We start from the raw sequence: 19898 nt of genomic DNA, 5'->3' as shown, positions 1-19898 counted from the left end.
TCCCGGCCGCCGGGAGAGCCGGCTAAAGGGCGTTGCTGGAGACGCTACTACTTCTCCGCCAATCGCAGGGCTCGGCCGGCGCGGCGGCTCGTGACCCCCTCCTGGGGACCCCGCGGGAGAAGCTGAGCGCGCGGGTCACTGCGCCAGGGAGACCCTGGGCGGCGGAGGGCGACAGGTGGAGTGGGCTGGGGCCCGGCGGCCGTCGCCCTCCCTGTCCGCCCGGCGCGCCCCGGCGCGAGGCTGGAAGGGGCGCGGCTGGGAGGAGGCCCGCCGGGCGGCCGTGCGGAGAAGCCCCGGGAGGGGGCGGTGTGTGTCGGTATCCCTGACCCGGGCTGCCTTCCCGCGGCGCGGCCTCCCCCGGCCGCTAGTCCCGCACAGAGGCCTCCGCGGAGTTGTGCAGAAAACTGGGGGAATCCTGGTCGTGTCCCCGACTAGCCGGGTGACTTGGGACAAGTTACTGCTCCCTCCCCGAGTCTTGCTTTGTTCATTTGTAAAATAAGGGAGTGTGATCATTCTTTACCTCTTAAATGTCCCTTCCGGTTCTGACAACCAATGAATGAATTCTCTTCCGAACTCTGTCTTGCGGGAGGGGGGGAACGCACCTTGTCCCTCCCGTTACACCTGTGATCCACCTACTCATACACCTGTGATCCACCTACTTATACTCCCTTTTCAGAATACTTCATGCTGTTTCTCATCCACTCCCACCTCCCACTTCCCTCCCCTCCAGCCATCTCTCCTTCACCTCAGCGTTTCGTTTTTTTTGTGGGAAGAAGAACGCTCTCTTTTAACACCCATTTATCCTTCCAGACACAACTCATACTCCCTTCCATAACACTATCCTGCATCCTGGTCTTACAACTTTTTTGTTATTGCCTGTTTCCTTCACTAGAATGTAAACTCCGTGAAGACGGGGAATTTATTTCATTGTTTCATTTTCACTGTTCCCCCAACATACCTAGCACATACCTAGTACATACTCATAACTGTTGATAAGTGCATTCATCGTACACACGTTATCACCTTCCTTCCCACTGCTCCCATAGCACTTGTTAATTCCTATAACATAGCACTTACCAATCTTATTTTGTAATGATCTCTTCACTTACTTGTCTTTCCACTAGGATATGAGTTCTTTTTAAGGGCAAGAAAGCTTCCTTATCTCTGTATCCAAGCTTAGTGCCTGGCGCAGTGCCTGTATCCTGGCTTATATATAATAAATATTTGCCGAATGAATGAACGAGCCAGTGGTTAAGCACACAGAATGGCGTGGAATGTTAACGTCCCCCTTGAATGGAAGCTACAGGCAGTAAAGATGTATATGGCTACATTTTAATGTTTCCAGAAAGGACGGGAAACCCCTAATACAGACATATTTACAACAGATCTCTCTTTTTTAGGTCAAATTTTGACTTTCTGTTTATACATTATCTTCACTCTACTATAGCCAGAAGGTTCCCAGGATTCAGGATGCTGCTGCGTTGTAGACATATACAAGCAGAATATTTGAGGGTGGGAAAATAAACATTAATTAGTAACAGTATAGTGAGACTGAGCATTGAGGTTTTGTAGGAAGGATTTCAAATAGCTGAAGAAAAGTTGACTCTTGGCAGATAATTTAAAAGTTCAAATTCTCCCCACATTCTACCTGGAATACTTTGGCAATGTGATTGAAGTGTCATTGAGAATGCAAACACAACCCTGTCAAGAGCTGTGGTCCCCTCCAGAGGAACATTCAGCCCTTCCTAGGGAGAAAGGTGGGTCATTCCAAGGGGAAAATGGGAGGGGAAGCAGTGGGAGAGGGAAATGAGGATGGGAAAGTTTTCTTTTTACCGGGTAGACAAGATGGGTCGTGGGAGGAGTTTTATTACTACCAGGTTGGCCAAAAAGTTCCTTCGGGTTTTTCTGTAAGATTTTCGGAAAAACCTGAACGAACTTTTTGTCCAATCCAATATTTGTGCGGAAAGGCACAGGATAGCATCACTAAACTGGTTTAAAAGAAGAGGAAGAGAGTGAAGCCCACATCTTGTTGTGGTGCACAGAAACTGAGACAATGAGGGGGAAAAGGAGTCTGTACAATAATGTGAAAGATGGTCTACAGGGGCCCAAAGGGCATCTCTACTAAGATGCTTGTGTTTACTGCTTTTGCTGCCTCGTCTGGTACAGAGACAGGGGTAACCAGAGGAGTGAAGACAGTGAAGGGAATTCTTGTCTTTGGGAAGTAAACTTACAAAGGCTGTTCCGGGAAAATGCCTGATGGGGTCCAGAGGGGGTAGTATTTGATATCCAGTGTTAAGGTTTCCCTTTGTGCATTGTGATTCTGTCAGTAAGGCATTTTTAAACATTGAAAAAAAGAGTAAAGAAAGAAAATTTAAGAGACTGAAATTCAAGATTGTCTCCGAGATAGCAAAATACACCCTTCAGTGTCAAATCCTACCCTCAGAATGCTACTTATGCTCTAAGGAGGGATGGGAGCTAATATTTATTGGATACCAGGGACCCTGCTTGGTGGTTGACAAAAGTAACCACATTTAGTCCTCATAACACTGGGAAAGGATAATAGTGGGTAATACTTGTTGGGCACTTTTTAATGTGCCAAACTCCGTTCTAAATGCTTTAGATTTATTAACTCATTTAGTTCATCACAACATTTTAGGTAGGTACTTTTAGTATACTCACTTTACAAAGAGTAAAACGAAGCATGGAAAGATTAAACACACCTAAGGCCACACAGCTAGAAAACAACAGAGCCAGGTTCTAACCCACGTAGGCTCGTTCCAGAGCTATAACATAAAGCTTAGTTTCTATGCTGTATTTCCTTAATTTTTACACTGTGCACTCCACTTTAAGATGAAGAAACTGAGATGTAGAAAGGAAAGTGGTATATTCAGTATTTAAACCCAGTTCTGTCTTTATTACAAAGCTTATGCTCAAAGTGGATTTTTTTTTCCCCAGCAATCATGCCAAATGAATACTACTCTTCAAAGTAGCCAACTTGGGAAGTTACATGCTTATCTCAGAGCTGCACCATCTTCCCTTTTTTTGGAAATTATTTAAATGCCACTTTATAAACCAAAGATTAAAACTGGATTTACTGGGCTTCCCCGGTGGCGCAGTGGTTGAGAGTCCGCCTGCCGATGCAGAGGACACGGGTTCGTGCCCCGGTCCGGGAAGATCCCACATGCCGCGGAGCGGCTAGGCCCTTGAGCCATGGCCGCTGAGCCATGGCCGCTGAGCCTGCGCGTCCGGAGCCTGTGCTCCGCAGCGGGAGAGGCCACAGCAGTGAGAGGCCCGCGTACCGCAAAAAAACCCCAAAACACTGGATTTACTACTTAAGAGTCACATACTGTTCTTGAAATCAGGTAGTGTAAGTGCTCCAACATTGTTCTCAATTTTCAAAATAGTTTTGACTATTCCAGGTCCTTTGTGTTACTGCATAAATTTCAAAATAAACTTATAAATTTCTTTTTAAAAATTTAATTAAATTAAAAAAAATTAAAATCCCAGTGATTGGATTTCCAAAGGGATTATATTGATTCTATTGACTAATACGAGGAGGATTGCCAGTTTAACAATTTTGAGACTTCTGATCCATGGACATGGTACAGCTCTCTATTTATGTAGATGTTCTTGAATTTCCCATAATGTTTTGTAGCCTTTAGCCTACAGATCTTACATATCTTTTGCCAAATTTATTCCTAAGTGTTTTTATGGTATTGTAAATGGAGTTGTTTTATAATTTTACTTTCTAAATGTTAGTTGCTAGTATATAGAAATACAATTGACTTTTGTATATTGTATCCTGCAACCTTGCTAAACTCACTTATTACTTCTAATAGCTTTTTTGGGTGTTCCTTAGGGTTTTCTATATGATATCACTTGCAAATAAAGACAATTTTACTTCTTCCTTTATAATCTGTATACTTTTTTTCCCTTGCCTTGCTGCACTGACTAGGCCCTTCTATACAATGTTAAAAAAAAACTAGTCAACATCCTTGCCTTGTTCCTGATCCTAGGTAGAAAGCATAAAATCCTTCACATTGTAGTACATTAGCTATCTGATTTTGTAGATGCGGTTGAGAAAGTTTTTGTTTTGTTTTTTTTTTTTTTTGGCCGTACGCGAGCCTCTGACTGTTGTGGCCTCTCCTGTCACGGAGCACAGGCTCCAGACGCGCAGGCTCAGCGGCCACGGCTCACAGGCCCAGCCGCTCTGCGGCTTGTGGGATCTTCCCGGACTGGGGCACGAACCCACGTCCCCTGCATTGGCAGGCGGACTCTCAACCACTGCGCCACCAGGGAAGCCCGATAAAGTTGTTTTTTTTTTTTTAAATACTTTTATTTATGTATTGATTTGGCTGTGCCGGGTCTTAGTTGCAGCATGTGGGATCTAGTTCCCTGAACAGGGATCGAACCCAGGCCCCCTGCATTGGGAGCACGGAGTCTTAGCCACTGGACTATGAGGGAAGTCCCAAAAGTTTTTTTTTTAATTCATAATTTACTAAGACTTTTTTTTATGATAAATGGGTGTTGAATTTTGACAAATGCTATTTCTGCACTTATTAAAATAATCATATTGGTTTTCCTCTATATTCTATTAATTTTTTGAATTATGTTGATTTTTCAGATGTTAGAGACTAATATTAGTGTTAGTTTATTAGTATCCATTGGTCGGATAATTTTGGACTGCATCTTGGACATCATGAATACTAAGCTGTGGAGATTTCAGATTCCATTATTTTTCTCTGGTGAGAGTTGTTTTTCCTTTGTTTTAGCAGATAATTTTCTTGTTGGGCTTGAACTCCAAACCCTGTTTCTTGGGGTGGCAGCTCCAGTCTGAGTGCAGACCTTCTGTGTAGCTGAGCTGCTTTGAGTGTTTTCTGTGCATGTGTGGTTCAGGGGTTGGCCAGTGATTTGGTGTAGGGATCCCCTCTTTGGCTCTTTCCTTTCTGGGTTCCCCCACTTTTTCAGCATTCATCATCTCCTGGCTTCACTTCTCTCATTCTCCAGAACAGCAGGGCTCGGGAGTTTTTCATGGATGTCTCTATTACACAAGCCACTGTGTGGACTACACTTAGCCCCGCACTAAAAGCCGAGGCAGAGGGACTACTTGTATGACTCCTTATCTCCTCTTCTCCAAGCTACATGCAACACCAGAATCTACCTACTTCTGTTCCCTCTTCAGTACCTTCAGTGAATCGCTTTATGTATTATGTCCGGGTTCTAGAGTTGTTTTCTGTAGGAATGATCCTAATGCCCAGTATAGCCTATAATATCCAAATATACAAGCCCATATCTCATTCTTATGAAATGGTAATTCTCAGCTTTATCACCCACCTTACTCATCACAGTTGTCCTGAGTGACCCTGGCCTGCTTTCAAAAATCAAATTCACCTCCCCAGGGTAAAGATTTAGAATACTGAAAATAATTTACTATGGGCCCTGAAGATGATTTTAAGGGATAAGGACCAAAGGAGTTGAACAAAAGGAGCTTCATTGCATAACTGGAATAAGTGTGTAATCTCTCAGGGTGACAGACTAATATTCCCCAATATCTGTCCTCCCCCTCTCTCTTAAACCAAAAAAAGCTGATTTTTACGTATTATAAATAAAAGTTATGTTTCCCGGTCTCCATTGCACTTAGGTGTGGTCATGTAATTAAGTTTTGGTCAATGGGATGACAATAGAAGTGTCAAGGGCTTCCCCGGTGGCGCAGTGGTTGAGAGTCCGCCTGCCGATGCAGGGGACGCGGGTTCGTGCCCCTCGTCCGGGAAGATCCCACATGCCCCGGAGCGGCTGGGCCCGTGGGCAACGGCCGCTGAGCCTGCGCGTCTGGAGCCTGTGCTCCGCAACGGGAGAGGCCACAACAGTGAGAGGCCCGCGTACCGCAAAAAAAGAAAAAAAAAAAAAAAGTGTCAAATTCAACTTCCAAGGAGTATCATTCATGGCAAGTGGGGTGGTACTATGGTCGTTTGTATCCCCCTAAAATTCATAGGTTAAAACCCGAACCTCCAAAGGTGATGGTATTAGGAGGTGGAGACTTTGGGAGATGCTTAAATCATGGAGGTAAAGCCCTCATGAATGGGATCAGTGCCCTTAAAAAAGAGGCTCCAGAGAGACCCCTTGCCCCTTCCACCATGGGAGGGCACAGCTAGAAGGCACCAGCTATGGACCAGGAAGAGGGCCCTCACTGAAATGCAGCCATGCTGGCGCCCTGATCTCAGACTTCCAGCCTCCAAAATTATGAGAAATAAATTTCTGTTGTCTATAAATGACCCAGTCTGTGATAGTTTGTAATAGCAGCCCAAACGGACTAAGACAGGAGGTGAGCCCTTTATTGGCTCTTTCTTTTGCCTGCTGGCTGGAATGCTGATGGGATAGCTGAGTTCATGCAGCCATACTTCAACTTGAGGTTGAAGGATGCTAATCCATAACACCTTGGAACCTCTAAGCCTGCCCTGAATTGCCTACCTACAGATCTCATTTATGTGAAAGAAAAATAAACTTACATGTTGTTTAGCCACTATAAGTTTGGATTTCTGTAAGACTCAGCCAAAGCAAATACTAATCAATATTCTGGTTATTAAACTGGGGAGAAGAAGAGTCCCATTATCTTGTAGTTAAACCACCTGTAGTTGGAAAAACCGTAGTACTTAGCAGCCTGCCAGCAATCACTCTATTTTATTCTATAGATAAAGAGTGCTATGTAAACTAGCCTTAACCCTAACATTTCCCAGTCCTGAAGTTCAGCTCTGGCTGAATCTGTCCATAAAACCTCTCCCCAGCCATCACTGCTAAGCAAATCTATGCCCTACCCCAAATAAACTTCCACCAGTGGAAGGACTTCATTCCCTTCTCCCTCAATACCATCCTGACTGATTGATTGATTCACTCATTCATTTGACAAATATATATAAATGCCTACCCTGATGCCCGTCTTGATCTCAGTTCATCTTTGCAAACATATTGGATGAGGTGAGTCATCTGAAGCCTGCTACCAGCCACAAGATGACCCTCTTGCAAGAAAGACAAATATCATATGATATTGCTTATATGTGGAATCTTTAAAAAATGGTACAAATGAACTTATTTACAAAACAGAAATAGAGTCACAGATGTAGAAAACAAACTTATGGTTACCAAGGGGGAAGGGGGGAGGGATAAACTGGGAGATTGGAATTGACATATACACACTACTATATATAAAATAGATAACTAATAAGGACCTACTGTATAGCACAGGGAACTCTACTCAATACTCTGTAATGACCTATATGGGGAAAGAATCTAAAAAAGAATGGATATATGGATATGTATAACTGATTCACTTTGCTGTACAGCAGAAACTAACACAACATTGTAAATCAACTAGACTCCAATAAAAATTAATTAAAAGAAAATTTTTTAAAAAAAAGATGACCCGGGCTTCCCTGGTGGCGCAGTGGTTGAGAGTCCGCCTGCCAATGCAGGGGACACGGGTTCGTGCCCCTTTCCGGGAAGATCCCACATGCCGCCGAGCGGCTGGGGCCGTGAGCCATGGCCGCTGGGCCTGCGCGTCCGGAGCCTGTGCTCCGCAACGGGAGAGGCCACAGCAGTGAGAGGCCCGCGTACAGCAAAAAAAAAAAAAAAAAAAAGATGACCCTCTTGCAAATCTATACCCTAATTCTACCTTGCATCCTTGTTTTGGCCTAAAGATAACAAAAAATAAAAACTAAGAGACTGATTCCTAGAACAGACTGGAAAGGCTTTTAGGGGCCATCTAGTTCCACCTTCTTCTTTTAATATAAGTCAACGAAGGCCCAGCAACATGCCCCAGGTCAAGAGACAGAAGCTAAAACCCTGACTCAGATTTCCCCACCCCTGCCCAGTCCTTTGTGTTTTCCTCAATCCTTATCTCTTTCATTCACACTTAAACCAAATACAAAGATTGCGTATCTGTTATTTTGATGAGAAAACAAAAATTTTTACTTAAGAAACCCTCCCAGTTATACTCAGTGTCAAAGGGAGAAGTTACCTTTGTTGATTTGTCTTTGAATTTATTCCCAGTTGACTCTGAAGAGCAAACACGCCAGCAACCCAGACCAGAACCTTTTCTCTGGCCTTGGAACCCTTGGGACTGAGGAAAATTAAGTCAGGTGGAAGTCACATGCTGACTTGCAAGGTAAGTTTTCAGTGCAAGTTTCCAGCCAAATGCCTTTTGCCTAAGGCTAATTCTCAGAAATTCCTCTATAATTCCAACAGCCACTCTGTGATTGCTCTTTAACACACCGTGCTAGTAAAGTTGAATTCTGGAGGGAAAAGAAAAACGAAAAAGTGTTCTCCTATTTCAAGGTGATGCAACTGTCACCTATCGTAAGAGGGCGGTTTCTAGAAGACAGCTCGCGCTTCAGACCTGTGACCCTCAGTCTCCTCCTGTGGATACAGCTGCCAGGTTGACAATTTCAGTCTGTATCCTCAGGGAGAGGAATGAAAGCACTTAAAAAAAAACTTCTTTTGTTTTTTTATTTCATTTACTTGTCACTTCTATTCCTACATAATGCTTCAGGGACAGTACACGCTTTGTGGACTTTTTATTGAATTTTTTTTTTTTTAAGCAGACTATTTATGTGTGCTCCAGCTTTGTGTTCAGAAACAGAACCTGCCTATAATTCAAAAGTCCTGGATTCAGAAACCACTATTCTTGGAATAGTAACTCTAAGTACTTCTGTGGGTCTCCTATAACTTTGGGGTAGTGACCTGGAGCAACCATTGGGTATTTAAACATGGATTCCAACCCCATTGTCTGGTCCTGGGGCAGGGAGGGTCAGGAGAGTTTTCCACCAATAGTTTATTTCTACTCTGAGCCAGCAGGTTCTGACTTTACTTACTCCACCACGAAACGGCAAAGTGGACAAGAAAATGAGAAGGCTGGCAAAAGTACTGGAGGTCTCGGTTCAAGGAAGCGCTTTAATTTGTGGGCCTTTGGAATTAAAAGCAATATGCATGGCTCATTGTACAAAAATAGGAGCGTGAATATAAGAAAAAAATGCCACTGTTCTCTGGCTGGGCAAAACAAACAGGGTCTATGGAGTCTGAAAATGCTTCAAAGCAGAAGCAAACATTCAGAGGAAGTCTCCAAAGAGAGTCAAAGTAAATATTAAAAGTTCTTTTGGCTTGGAAGCTATGACTGTCCTGAGAGGTTATATACAGACCTCGCTTGTTTATCTAAGGACATTTGTGAGCCAGGCAGAGCTGCCAAGTTACAAGACTAAAACAGGCTTTTAACCTTCAACAGGTTAAATAAAAGCAAAAGTAAGCACAGGTAGAACAAAGCATCAGAGCCACTCCTTCTTCTGGAAGTTTTCCACCTTCCTGCAGAGAAAGAGCAGAATTGCACATCTGCAGATAAAAACCCAGGGGCGCCCATAGGAGTTGGGATTGAAAAAAATAAAAGTGTCGTACCTTGCCAGGTATGGTATATACACAGATCGGTAGGGAGTGCTGTTGATTTGTTTTTCCCATGTTCAAGGGAGGGGACATTTCCAAACAGGATTGGTCTGTGTAGTCTGAGCTTTGAATTTTTCAACTTTCTTGCTTGCACTCACAAGCTTTTTATCTACGCTCTAATCTGTGGTCCACATTGCTATTGATACTGTAACCATTTTGTTGAGCATCTGGGGTCTAAGAAGGTGTGGGCATAAGTGGGAGCCATAGCTTCCATCTTTTGGCTCCCTGGCACCTGCACGAATAATCTTGGTCCCTGATCCTACCTCTAGGACAGAGCAGGGCATACGTTAGCCAGGGTAAGAAGAGAAGCAGGGCCTTGAGCAAGGTGGAATGAATGTGAGAAATGGAATAGCTGGGTCGTCTGGATCAGAGCAGGCTGAAGACCTGTCACGGGGCCCAGCAGCTGAGAGAGGCCATTGGGATCACCTGATTTGAAATCCCACCTGATGCAGGGATCCTCCGCTCAAGATTCCTGATCAGTGGTTAGCCAGCCTCTGCTTGGAAACTTCAAAGATCTTTCCGGCAGACACAGAGTTGCAGCACTCAGACCCCTGTCAAGGACGGATTTAGCAACCCAGCATCAAGGAATGTGGTTAGCTGCTAACCTGAAGCTGTTAGTGCCTTCAGAGTCTGCCTGGGCTTTTGAGCTGAGATCAGTCCCCTCTGGCAGCCCCCAGCCAATGGCTGAGCAAGGTGGTGGTACAACGTCCTGTCCATTCCTGCCCGATGTGGGACTCCTCTCTCAGGCAATTTTTGCTTTGGAGCTTCACGTTGGCCTGGCAGACTTAATCTGACCTGTATCACAGTCTGAACGCTGTAGTGTCCAATCTTGCTTTCTCTCCTTTTCCTTTCCCAGGTGTTACTCCTCAATAAGCCTTAATACGTGAAGCGCAGGGGATTTTTTTAGGGTATAAAACTATTCCATATGATACTGTAATGGTGGGGACATAACACTACACATTTGTCAAAACCTGTAGAACTTTACGGCGCAAAAAAGTGAAACTTAATGTGTGCAAATTAAAGAAAAAATATTTAGGAGACCAGGGAATCCCAGGATGGAATGCAGACTGTGACAAAACAACCTAACTGTATTGCAAATGTGTGAAACAAGTCCACTGGAGGGGATGTGGGGGGAAAGATGCTGACCTAACTAACTTTGGAAATGAATGGAGTCTGTAAAACTGAAGGCAAAGGAAACTGCACAAGCAGTGTTCTCTAGCTGATAAAGTTGTTCCCATGGGTGTACGTGTTAACACGCCTAATACCGCTATACACGAATGTCTCAATTGAACAATGAAGTAAGTGGATGGCAGATGGTGGGAGCCAGGTTTCTCACTGTCGGAGTGGGGAGTTATAGATGAGCAAAGGGAGGTCTAGAAAGATCCATGGGGTCATGGTTTGGAGTTGGAGACATCAGTGTGAATTCATGTTCTGCTGAATATAGATTCGTATGGTCACATATAGAAATATTTATAAATGTGTGTGTATACTCAGGTATACTTCTTATTGAAGTATAATTGATTTACAATGTTGTGTTACTTTCTGCTGTACAGCAAAGTGATTCAGCTATACATATATACACATTCTTTTTTATATTCTTTTCCATTAGGGTTCATCACAAGATACTGGATATAGTTCCCTGTGCTATACAGTAGGACCTTGTTGTTTATCCATCCTATATGTAATAGTTTACATCTGCTAATCCCAAACTCCCAATTGTAGGATTCAACTCTTGAGTCAAGAAACCTCCACATACATAATGTCGGCAGGCTGGGCCCTTCCACAACTTTGGTGTCCCCTTCCATCACCCCTGCTGCCATTTCGTCTCCCACAGTGTTTTGCCTGGTGACTAATCTGTTGGCTTGAGAATGGGAATACCACAGTGACCGCCAGCTGCCAGGCCCGAGGATAAGAGAATTAGAGAGTCGGGGGGGCTGAAAGGCGTCTTCAGCAATACATGTCCCTCAAAGACTGGGCAATGCTTCTGTCAAGCACGGGGATGTCAATAAATGTGTAGAGTTTTCCAGTTCCGTGTGTAGAGAGATTGGAGGTCGCCACTCTGTTCTACCAACAAGTAAAAAGATAAACGGACTGAAAAATCAACAACTCCTCTGGGATTCGTAAGAGAGGGGAGGAAAGAGGGCAAACCACTGCAGCCAGATTGGAGCAGCATACAGGTGAATGCAGGAAGTCACTGCTTAGCAGAGCAGAGACTCACAACCAGAACGACGGTGGAAACCATGCTGGGGTAAACTGCAACTGATGAATTGCTGGGGGCTCAGTGTGGACAGCTCTGAAGGTTTCAAACTCCAGGGAGACCCAGAATTTTGAGATTTACTCCCAGGAGCTAGACCAGATTCCCACAGAGAAAAATCCCCTTGGGCTTCTGGCAAGGGGAGAGGGAAACCATTTGAAACATGCCAGAGCATTCCATTTATCTTCTTCTTTTTAAAATTTTTATTTCATACTGGAGTCTAGTCGATTAAGAGTGTTGTGTTAGTTTCAGGTGTACAGCAAAGTGATTCAGTCACACATATACATGTATCTATTCTTTTTCAAATTCTTTTCCCACTTAGGTTGTTACAGAATATTGATCAGAGTTCCCTGTGCTGTACAGTAGGTCCTTGCTGGTCATCCTTTTTAAATATAGCAGTGTGTATATGTTAATCCCAAACTCCCAGTTTATTCCTCCCCCACCTTTCCTTTTTGTTAACCGTAGTTTGTTTTCTAAGTCTGTGAGTCTGCCGAGGAAATTAGTTAACCAGAGCCTAACATGCTGGGGTACCATCAAAGCCTAACTGACCTGGAAAGGGAAAGACTCAACTCCAGCCCACGGCAGCCATCCTCTCTGAGAGACGCTGGAGGGAGCACGGCCCTGGCGACACCTTCATTTCTGCCCAGTGATGCTGAGGTAGGACGTTCGGCCTCCAGAACTGTTAGAGAATAAATGCCTATTGTTTTAAGCCTCCAAGTTCATGGTCATTTCTCAAAATAGCCTCAGGAAACAAATACACCCTCTTGCTAAATTTCATCCTCCTGTCATATAGACTTTCCTTTCTCTAATAAACAAACCCTCTTGTATCTGTCAGGACCCTGGCAGGTAACACTCTCCAATTTGAGAATTTAATAAAGGGACGGTTTACAAAGGCCTGAGTAGAGTTGGGGACAAGAGAAAATGCAGTTCTCCAGAGCTGTACAGTCGGGGAGACACTGTTGCTGCCCTAGGCCTGAGGGTCAGAGGGACAGAAGGGCCGTCTGACAGGAGTGTGGCCTTCAGTCAGGGGAGACACCAGCCCACGCAATGCAGCACGAAAGGACCAAGGGGAATAAGTACCTTTGTGTCCCTCTGACCTCCTTCCTGAGGCCTCCATTGGCTGAACCTAAACTATATAGGAGCCAAATGCAAGGTAACTATTCAGGTCAGCCTGCTGGACACAGAGGAGAGTGAAGGGTGGGGAGGGGATTTAGGGGCCAATGGACATAGCCAGCACCCGAGAAATTGTAACTACCCCTACCAGATCACCCATATAGCAGACTGGTTTCGTGGACCCAAGCTTTATGACCTTGGCCAAGTCACCACTCCCCTAGGTATCGGTCCCATCATCTGTAAAATGAAGGGTTTAGACCAGAAAGCCTCTGAGATTCCTCTCAAGCCTTACACTCATTATTCCAGAAGCAGACTGAATGCCTTCAGGCTAAGACTGATCCCTGCCTGGAGCCCCAATAGCTGTTTACTTACTAAGGTCTCTTTTCCTTGACGCCCACCCGGTGTCTCTGCAGGGATGGGCAGCGAGGGCCAGCGAGCCACTCCCAGAAAAGGAGCAGGGCCCGCGCTCGCTCAGGGATGCTGGAGAAGGAAACCTGAGGCAGGAAAACCACACGGGGCTCTGGACCACCAGCAGCGAGAGGCCAAGAGGCCGCAGAGAAGCTGTTCCTCAGCCAGCGGGAGGGGTCAGCAGCCCGGGGCACGCCTGCTAGCTCCTGAAAAAAACTCCAGGGACCCCAGCCCCCCACAGCAGCTAGAGCAGCCCTCAGGCTGGCCCAGAACTCGGGCTGGCAGGCCCAATGCAGAGGTGGCTGCCAGCCACCACACAGCTGCTAATGATTAGCCAGAAAGTCAAACCGTGGAAAGTTCCAAGGGTCCAGGAGAGCCCCACATGGACCAGTGAACATACACCGAGCCTTCCCCTGCTGCCTGGGGACATTGTGTTCGGTACTGTGTCTGCTTTTTCAGGGACTTCTGTCTGCTTCTGTCCCATGGAACCTCCTTTTGAAAATAGAGGTGAAGCTAGGAGCCCCTCCAGGGCCGAAAGTGCAGAAGGTGTAATCTCCCCATTCTCATGTATCTTGGGTGGCCTGGGAGATACAAGGGATTCCTCCTTTTCCCCTAACCCTACCCTTAGCCATTAAACTAGGTCCCTCCATAACTACAGGTAGGCCCCACGTGAGCCTTAGTTTATCGTGTATGAAGGACCTATATTCCAAAATCCTTAAAAACCCTCCCCAAACTGCTCATTGATTCCTAAATTCCATTATCATCTTGTCTCCAGCAAAAAAAAAATGATTCTTGTTGTAAACACACCCACACGTGGGCGATGTGTGCTTCAACGTTGTTCGGTGAATTAAGGGGCTGAAATCCTAACCAGAGATGGGGAAGGAAGGGGTCTGGATGTCGGAGGCTGAGAAGGTGGGTGGAAGAAGGGCCTCTACGAAAGAGAGACACAGAGAGAGACGGAGAGAGAGAGCGCTCTGGGCACCAAGGAAAGACATCACGCTTCATGCCACTGCCTGGAGCTGTCCCGGTTGAGTCGGTGCTATAAAGATTTGGAGAATTCAGATAAGCAGCTTCTGTATCCAGTAACACATGAAAACCTTGTGACCTGGACCCCAGACACTCACAAAGGAGCTTGTCTTTCCAGACTGGAGCAGGAAACAACTGGGGAGCTGGCTAGCGGGTACCTGGGGAGTCTCCCTCCTCCAAAATGCTCACCTATGCGCTGCCACAGTGACAGCTAAGTCTCCCACTGGAGATGTATATCAATTCACTTATTAGTCACTTTTCAACGGTCTGCTGAAAGTCAAGCACTGGTCAAAGGAGGGTTGGATGGACAGCAAATAAGAGGATCCATTTTAAATATGGGATACAGAGGGGATTAGGTGCTGAGATCCCTGCAGAAAAGGAGGGACAAATCCCTGGAGACAGTGGGCCTCTCGGAGTGCACGGAGAAAGGTTAAGAAGACAGCCTGCTTCACGAGGTTACCCACGCCTGGCCGCCTGACCCAGTCTGCTGGCTTGGATACAGCTGCACTGGGCCTCTGCTGTCAGGTGCCCTTTACATCTTCTGACCCCTGCTCTCCAAATGCCTAAGAGGGCTGTGAGTTACTCCACCCCCTTCCAAATACAGCCCTCCTCAGACAGATAGAAAGGGCTTAAATCAGGGAGGATTAGATTTACCCTAAGGTAAGAGTTAAGCACCCATACCCAAGCCAGACATACTGAGGTAGAATCCCTACCCTCGCACTTAGCAGCTGTGTGCTTTTTTGCATATTATTTCCTTCTCTAAGGCTTGTTATCCTTATTTGCAAACTGGGGATAATAGTAGTACTGTTGCCCCTGGAACAACACAGGGGGTTAGGGATCACCACCCTCCACAGAGTCAGCCCTCCGTATCCGAGATTCCGCATCCGTGGATTCAACCAACCTCAGGTTGGGTAGTTTTTACAATAGATACTTAAATACTGTATGTATTTATTGAAAAAAATTCCTCTTATAAGTAGACACACGCAGCTCAAACCCATGTTATTCAAGGATCAACTGTACTAACCTGATGGCAGACATGGGGGTTAAACAAGTGAGATAGTACATATGAAGCACTTAGCACAATGCCTGACTCATAGTAAGTGCTCAATAAACAACCACCTCTCATTTATTTCTTGCATACTTTTGCTTCCAGTAACAGTCGGCAAATGGATGCATGCTCCTCTCAAAATCATTGCAAATTTAGTCTAGACTTAGGCGGTGCTCACGGATTTGTTCTCTGAAAAAGCCACAAAATTCTTTTATAAGTCACGAGCCCTTCCTGGTTTGTTTTTTTTTATCAGCTATATTTAGCTCTTATATTTAATATCTCAGCTTGAAATCTTAAAGTCATCCTTCCAAAAGTACAAGTGGTTCAGCCAATGGCATTTACAAGCAAGCTTTTTTTTTTGTTTTTTGTTTTGGAAATAACAATAGGTCAGAAGTGGGACTCATTTCCATAACTAAAAGATAAATAAGTTAAACTTCATTTAATCAGAGGCTCCAATTTGGCAAGTCCAATCCTGAAGACTAGTTGTTTCAGTTTTATTAAACTTCTAAGAGAACATCTAAGCTTTTTCTCGTAGGTCTTAAGCTGTCTCTCAGGGACTCTGGATCCTTCCAGGTTGGGGTCCAGGCACAACCGTCCCATCCCCAGCTCACAGGTGACATTGCTGGTGTCCATTTTTCAATCTCAAACACTAGTTACTTCTTATTTCCAGCCTGCCACCCAACTACTTGCCTAAGGTTAAACCAACCTCTTTTACACATAATAACATATTTATTGAGTGCTTACTATGTGCCAGACACAGCTCTAAATGCCTTATGTGGACTGAGTTATTTCATCATAATATCGTTATGATATAGGTGCGGTTATTATCATCCCTCTACATGGAAATTCGCCGAAGATGATCTAGCTAATATGGGGCAGAGCAAGGATTTGAGCCCGGGGAGTCTGGCAATAGAGCTGGCTCTTTCCCACTAAACCATGTCACCTCTCATAGGACAGGTGACGCTCCCAGGGCCACAGCTTGGACAAGAATTCCGACTCTACTTTTTCACAGCAGCACTCTTCCGCCATGGAACGTCCTGTCCTGGCCCCGTTCCTCCCAGCCTATTCTCAGGGCCCATCCTTTGCCAAAAATATGAAAGAAACACACAACAACATCCCTCTTACCTCTGTCAAATGGGACTGCAAAAATATTCCAGGTGGGGTGGATCAGGCTTGGGGGAGGGGCTCCAATCCCACCTTCATCACTAACTGGCTGGGTGCCCTTGGTGAGGTGATGTAAGCCTTTACCTTCACGCTGCTCACCAGCAGAGTGGGGAACAGGCTGAAACTGCCTTCCAGGGCTTTCGTGGGGATTACCTGAGCATATCTGCGTAATGTGCTCCGCACAGCGCCAGGCTCAGAAAGGAAGCTGTCGTTGTTAAGGCAGATGAATCATAGCTATTATGAGTATCGATCAGGCGGTCCATCACTGTGAGCAGAACTGAGAAGGACACATTCCGAGAAGACTCAGAGAGAGGCCAGGTTGTAATAATATAAGCTCTCTGGGGCCCCGCCCCTTGTCTGTCCCTGCACCTGAGGACCGGCTGCCTGGGACAGAAGGGCTCACCTCCCGAGCCCGCTTGGCACACACCTCCTGTGGGTTCCCCGGAGTGGGAGATGGTCACTAAGTAGAAGGTGATGGGGAGGGCCAAGTGAGAGCCCAGACAGGGCCCAGCAGGAAATCCCTCCATAAATCAACTCCGGTCCGTAAGCAGTCAGTTTCTCCCTAGACACGACATTACCTGTCTCAGGTAAGCAGTTCTGAACATTGTTTTCAAAACTTTCTTTCAGACGGGCACCCCAACACGTAATCAGGTAAAGATGGAGCTGCTTTGTCGGGAGTGGAAAGAGGAGGCTCCTGGAGCATCCACAGCTGCTTTGTTGAACTCCTGCCCTAAGGGGACCCTGCGACCCTTCTGAAGGGCAATGAGGTCCCTCAACCACAGGTTGAGAAACATTTTCTAAGAGAGACAAATACATAGTCGTCCCTTGGTTCCCCCCCCCCCCACCCCCGGGATTGGTTCCAGGATGCCTGCGGACACCAAAATCCACTGATGCTCAAGTCCCTTCTATAAAATGGCATAGTACTTGCATATAACCTACACACATCCTCCCTTATACTTTAAATCATCTCTAAATTACTTATAAAACCTAATACAAGGGAAGTGCCATGCAAGTAGTTGTAAATACAATGTAAATGCTATGTAAATAATTGCACTGCAGGGGCTTCCCTGGTGGCGCAGTGGTTGAGAGTCCGCCTGCCGATGCAGAGGACACGGGTTCATGCCCCGGTCCGGGAAGATCCCACATGCCGCGGAGCGGCTGGGCCCGTGAGCCATGACCACTGAGCCTGTGCGTCCGGAGCCTGTGCTCCGCAACAGGAAAGGCCACAACAGTGAGAGGCCCGCGTACCGCAAAAAAAAGATAATAATAATAATTGCAGTGCAAATTCAAGTTTTGCTTTGGGGAACTTTCTGGAATTTTTTTTGGGGGGGGCGGGTGTTTGTTCCGAGGTTGGTTGAATCCAGAATACAGAACGTGTATACGACACGAACCCTGCCCTTAGCGAGCTTAGAGTCTAGTGAACTGGTGGCTACAGGCTTGTACTGGCCGGCAAGTTAACCCCAATGTCCATCGTTAAGGTACAAATCCTAACAAGGCACTATTGCTACCTCCTACAGAACCCTGAGGCTTTTCAGTTGCAAGAGATCCCTCCACATTTACAACGCACACAGTAGGGTCTGGGAAGAGCATGCCTACATTTTGACCTGCTTCAGTAAAATAATCTTTAAAATTAATCTATCTCTCACAACACCTCTGTGAGGTGTGGTTATTATTGTCTCACTTTGCAGATGAGGAAACTGAGGCTGAGGACATTTAACTTGTCCAAAATCACCCAGCTAGGCAATGAGGGAACCAAGGGTCAAACCCCAATCTTGGTTTCAGAACATCGCATCCTGGACTTAGTATAGATCCCTCCTCTGCACTCACTACTTGTGTCTCCAGCCTCAGTTTCCTCATCTGTAAAATGGGGATGATGATGATGATGACACCTGCCACCTTTACAATGGTGCTTGGCACACAGCCAGTGCTCAGCTAGAGTTAGTAACTGTCTTGGGATCACCAAGTAATAGGTTATGACTCATTTGTCCAATTCACTCTCTCATTTATTTACCTTGTTAGAGAACAGTGCAAGGCAGTATGTGGATAAGGAGCAAAATGAGTGCTACAGAGAAGTAAAAAGCCATAGGAATTCAGAGGAAGGGCATTTGAAATTCTTCATTTATGACTGCTTCATAAAATTTTGAGCACTCCTTGTGCAGAAGCCATGCTGAGTTCTCTGGGTCAGTCCAATGTCAGCGCGTGTTGGCAAGGCTAACTTCTCAGTGACCAGCTGCTGGGGCAATTCCCTAACAAGCCACATGCAGCCTTCCAGGTAGACCAGTTAGCTCTGCCACAGACATCTAAGTATCCAGGGACACCTGGGCTCTGCCCATAAGCGCACAGCACTGGGGCCATGTGCCACATCCCCCGACCTGAGAAACAGCTCAAGTTGTGTGTACCCATGACAGTTGGAGGGGGAGAAGGGGGAAGCATGGCGGACCAGGAGGACACACCACCCAGGTCCTGGGAAACAGCTGGACCCCAGCTCATCAAGGCGAAGATACCTTTTCCTTGCACAGGCACGTGGGTCATTCCTCTCTGAATCTATTCAGAGAGGAATGTATTTATGAATGCTCCTCCTTGACATTGCAAGACTCCCTCCCCACGACCTCTCTTTCCAAGAAAAGAAAGCAAAAGAAAAAAGAAATCAGGGAATTCCCAGAATTCTGCCCTAACACTTTCCACACCAGACAAACAACACGTGCTTCCAGAGACCCAAGAATTAAAGTAAAATTTGGAAAGGGAGAGGGAAAAGAAATGCCCAACCTCCCTGGAGTTCACTCACCCACCACACACCCCCATCAACCAGAAAACGACCCCAGCCCAAGGCTTAAAGCTCAAGGGCCCCGCTTTGCTCAATAAATGCCAAACGACCCCAGAACACCCAGCCCCTGTTCCTACCTCGTCGGTGGTGCTCCCCGGGTCTCCTCTCTCCCTTTGGCGTCACCTGCTACAGCGGATCCATCATCTTTGCTTAGGAAGCCGAGCGCCGCTGGTCTGGGAGGGGTTCCGTGGAAGGAAGGGGAGGGCGGGCTGAGATCACCGACGTGGGGAAGGGTGGGTCTCCAAACCAAACGCTTGGTTCGAGGGAAAAGGATGTTTTGTAAGTTCTGGCTTGAATGTCCAGGGGCAGAACAGGAAATGTCCACTAGGGCTGGGAGCCCCAGGGAGAAATTGGCTGCTGTCTCCCTTCAGAGGGAGCTTCCCGAGGGCTCTCCACTGCGGCCCCGTCTGGAATTTAAAGCTCCGTCTGAATCCTTTTCCCGCTTACTCTTTCCTCCGGCACTTTTTTTTTCTTTCCTTAATGGAACGTCGGCTTCATTCCTGACATGCTGGAAAAGTTTTCCTCGGCCTAAACTTGGCTCAGGAACACTCTCCCCTTGTGAGAGAATTTCTCCTGTT

General features: G+C 46.1%; 1 protein-coding gene across 2 annotated transcripts in view; it reads right to left on the bottom strand.

Annotated features, from left to right (window-relative positions):
* Window positions 1–19678, bottom strand: part of TACC1 (transforming acidic coiled-coil containing protein 1) — a 114605-nt gene extending 94927 nt beyond the window's left edge. Inside the window, exon 1 of one of the 2 annotated variants that reach the window (XM_032618141.1) lies at window positions 19398–19678. The gene's annotated coding sequence lies outside the window, so the exon portion shown is untranslated. Of the gene's footprint in view, window positions 1–8011; window positions 8090–19397 lie in introns of those variants that run through there. The other variant, XM_032618142.1, reaches the window with a different exon arrangement.
* Between the last annotated feature and the right edge of the window lie 220 nt (window positions 19679–19898).

This window comes from Phocoena sinus, chromosome 21 (assembly GCF_008692025.1).
Source record: "Phocoena sinus isolate mPhoSin1 chromosome 21, mPhoSin1.pri, whole genome shotgun sequence".
Classification (NCBI taxonomy): Eukaryota; Metazoa; Chordata; class Mammalia; order Artiodactyla; family Phocoenidae; genus Phocoena; species Phocoena sinus.
The sequence above is the reverse complement of the archived record's forward strand: the minus strand, read 5'-3'. Positions and strand labels throughout refer to the sequence as shown.